Consider the following 3,857-nt stretch of genomic DNA (forward strand, 5'->3'; position numbering starts at 1 on the left):
AAATTAAAATGAAAACATATCTTCATTATGATGGTTTGTGTTTTCCTGTAAAGGCGAGGTATTTTCAACATATTGGTGCACGTTTAAAAGAGTTAAAAGCAGCAGAACAACCAGACACAGCAACCAGTGTTCTCAATAAGGCAACGACGTAATATTGGGTCAAACAATTCAATTAGTACATTACCTGGAGACATAAACAGTTCAAGTTTGGCCACTCAGTTCAAATTTTAATCAGAATAAAATATACATTTCAATTCAAATTTTTATTGCGTTTCTTGAAAGTCTTAAAAAAAACAATGACCCAATCAGATGCTCTGGGGTATGAGACGGGGGATATTGAACAATTGAAAGGAGGACTGCACAAGTTCTTGCAGGTAACAATCTTCTTGAAAAAATATATCTCAAAAAAATACCTTTTCGCTCTGTGACCTGTGACACAGAATGTCCTAACAAGGAAAAAGAAGACACAGGAAGATCCGAAGACAAGAACCTACAGCTGCCTGGTTTTGAGAAAAGAAGTGTTATTTTTTAAACCTTAATTGGGAGTTTTATCTGAATAGTATTATCGAATGGAACGTCAAAATGGGTAATAGAAATACATTGTCAATCGTGGTTTGTTAATTAATTTCTCTTATACTTCAGAAATGAAGTTCTTAATTTTTACTTTGTGTAGTTCTTGGCCAATCGAATTGTTGCAGACTCCTGTACGGCATAAATCGTTTCTGTGTTGCTGGTTTTATGGCAAGCAGGAGGGTTCACGCTGTGCCGTAACGAGTCTAAGCAAATTTGACGATGCAAGTGCGCATCTGTGCAGTTCGTTGAGTGCACTGGAGATTTGCACCATTCGTGACCTGGATGAAGTGATTCTCCCCGCCGCGATCTGAATCTCCAAAAGCAGAATACATCACGAAGTTCACCCGCTTTCGTAGTTGACAAGATTCGAACCTGCGTGGGAATACCCAATGGATTTCAAGTCCATTCGCCTTAACCACTCGGCCACAACTACAGATGGACGCGCAGAGATCTCATTTGCAGGTCTCTCTTTCTAGGAAGCTTAGCAGGAGTGAATCATTGTTTGGTTTATTTGAATTCAAAATCCACAGCTTTCAAATCGATGAAATGTCGAGACAAAGTGGGTCTGGGTGTTCCACCCCGATAGCTGGAATCGAAATTCAACTTAAAAGAAGGCGGAAATTGCAGGAAAGTTCTCTGCAGATCGAGCAGGATCTAGGCTGGGAAAAGGCGATTCAACTCTTCAGAACGTTATCAGAACTCGATTTTCTCCCAGTAGTACTGGCAAACCTGTTGACATTCCCCAGAATTTTCTATTTTTGTTTCAGATTCCCAACATCCACAGTCCGTTACATTAGCCATTAAAATAATACAGAAATCCCTTTGTGGTTCTGGAGAAGATTCCCGTTAGGGAAAATTTTCCTAATCACATTAAAAACCCGGAGCTATGCAGGAAAGAGAACCAATGAAGTAGGAGGAGTGAGAGATCCGACCCTGGGACGTCCCAAATCACCAACTGTTCGGTTAATGGATGAACGTGTTGACCAATTAAGCAACAGAGACGGGTGAACTGACTCCTTGCACGATCCATAAAACAGTCTGTTCACGAATTCAAACTTCAACCTTCCCCTCCCGAAGTGATTGTTGTCCTCTATCAGTTTTACTATTCCAAAATAAATCCTGGGACATTCACTGTAGTGAAATGGAAACAATCCTGTACACTCTGCAAACACATCCATGTCACAGAAACCAACCTTTCTACAACAGGAGTCCTGTATTCTTCGAGGCTTGTTTGTACACGAGTTTTCTCGGGGTCCTGTAGCCGTGGCGAGGTTTGAATTCCTGGCGCGCAGGAACGAAAATCATTTCAATGTTTCAGATTGGATCATGTCCAGAGAACAACAGAGTCAACTTCCCGGCCTCTGAAAGACTGGCTCTGTTAAGTTGGACAATCTACCCTTCGTTCTCATCTGCTTCCGCTTCCCAAAGAGATTCGAAAGTATTCCAAAGCTGGAGACATGCGTTTACTGTTATTTTTCCTTGTTTTTTTTTTAACCAGCCAACTGACGCTATTTTCCCAAAACCTCTTCGCAATTCTCTGCCTTGCATTATGTCCAGCGATGAGCAAACCCGTTTTGTCGAGAAATTACTAAGGTTGGGATTCTTCTCTTTGGAACAAAGAAGGTTCCTGGAGATTTTCATGGTCTGTTTATACTGATGGGTGAGGGCGCAGTGCGGATGGGTGGGTTGATGTTCTGGAAGAAATGTTGCCAACGATCAGGGTCAGTTTCCAGAGGAGTGGGACTGATGATATGTAATGAAAAACGACATTTGCGTAGAGTATATAGAACCTAATCTCAGGGGAACCGTTAATCATTTAAGACACAGACGAGGAGGACATTCTGTCTTTCATAGAGTAGCAAATCTGCAGAATTCTTTACAATGGAGGGCTGTCAAGGCTGAGCATAATCAAGGTTGAGACGACGAGACAATTAGTCACTTTGGGAATCAAGAAGAATGGGGATAAGGCGGAAAAGTGCAGTTAAGAATTAACCAAATCAGACATGACCTCATTAAAAGGTGGAGCGGACCTGATGGGACGATTGGCTTCCATCTGTTCCAATATCTTATCTGTCATTTGGAAACTGCGAGAGACCATTGTGAAGAAAGAGATTGCAGAACGTTGAGAAAAGATGTTTGGAGTCAAACTGAGTCAACGTCATTTGTTGAAAGGAAAAACACACTTGACAACTTTGCCAAAGTTATTTGATCATATTACAAGCAGAGTTGATCAAATTTTGATAGGCATTCCATAAGGGACCATTAAAACGCCATTGCACAAGGTAGGAGTTCACGGTGTTGTGTAAAAAAAAAGGCCAGGATTGTCCGTTGTTTATTCAATGGAAGACACAGAATCTGGTTTATTGCGTATTTTTCAAGTTGTAAAAATGTAATTAGTAAAGTGCTGGAATGGTCAGTCATAGGACTTCAATGATTTATGTCTGCATTAATGACTTGGTGGAATTGGCAGAGTGAAATGTGTCCAGATTTACTGACGATGCACAATAGATGGGACGGCATGTTGCGATGAGGACAGCGGAATCTGGAAATGGATAGTGACAGGTTGAGTGGGTGGGCAAAACCTTTACAGGTGCAATTTCATGTCGGGCGTTTGAGGTCATGTACATGGTAGGAAGAGTCAAAAGACTGACTGCCATTAAAATCAAGAGAAACTCCAAAAAAGTGCTGTAGAGAAGGGTTTGGGTGCCCTTGTGCATGAAACAAACAAAGGTGAGTGACAGACTGATGTTTTTCTGCTAAAAAGAATGTCCTCTCCTAATGCTCACAATGAAAGAGATGATATCCCAGAGAATGACTGCACTGAAGGAGCCCTGCAAATTAATCGAAAACCAAGGTATGTCTCGTGCTGTCCTTGGGACATAGCTGATGCATTGTTTACAAATCTCTAAACTTTATTGAAAATGGAGTCAGGAAAGGGAGAGAGGAAGTTAAGGACACCCATGATTATTAGATGAAAGTGAGTATTGCGGATGCTGGAGATTAGATTCAATAATGTGGTGCTGGAAAAGCATAGCATGTCAGGCAGCATCTGAGGAGCAGGAAAATCACGTTTCATGCAAAAGCCCTTGATCAGGAATTTGGTTGGAAGCCTCGAGTGTGGAGAGATAAATATGAGAGGATGGGGCCGGGCTGAAGGTAGCTGGGAAAACAATAGGTGCACGGAGAAAGTTGTAAAGTTGATAGTTTGGAGGGGAGGGTGATGCACATGGGTGGGAAGGAAATGGGACAGATGGGACAGGTCATAAGGACGGTGCTGAGCTGGA

General features: G+C 41.8%; 1 non-coding gene across 1 annotated transcript; it reads right to left on the reverse strand.

Moving 5' to 3' along the window:
• Positions 1–924: 924 nt before the first annotated feature.
• On the reverse strand, positions 925–1,006 carry trnas-uga. The gene has a single exon. It is a non-coding gene; the product is annotated as a tRNA-Ser (tRNA).
• Positions 1,007–3,857: the final 2,851 nt, after the last annotated feature.

This window comes from Chiloscyllium plagiosum, unplaced genomic scaffold (assembly GCF_004010195.1).
Source record: "Chiloscyllium plagiosum isolate BGI_BamShark_2017 unplaced genomic scaffold, ASM401019v2 scaf_9278, whole genome shotgun sequence".
NCBI lineage: Eukaryota > Metazoa > Chordata > Chondrichthyes > Orectolobiformes > Hemiscylliidae > Chiloscyllium > Chiloscyllium plagiosum.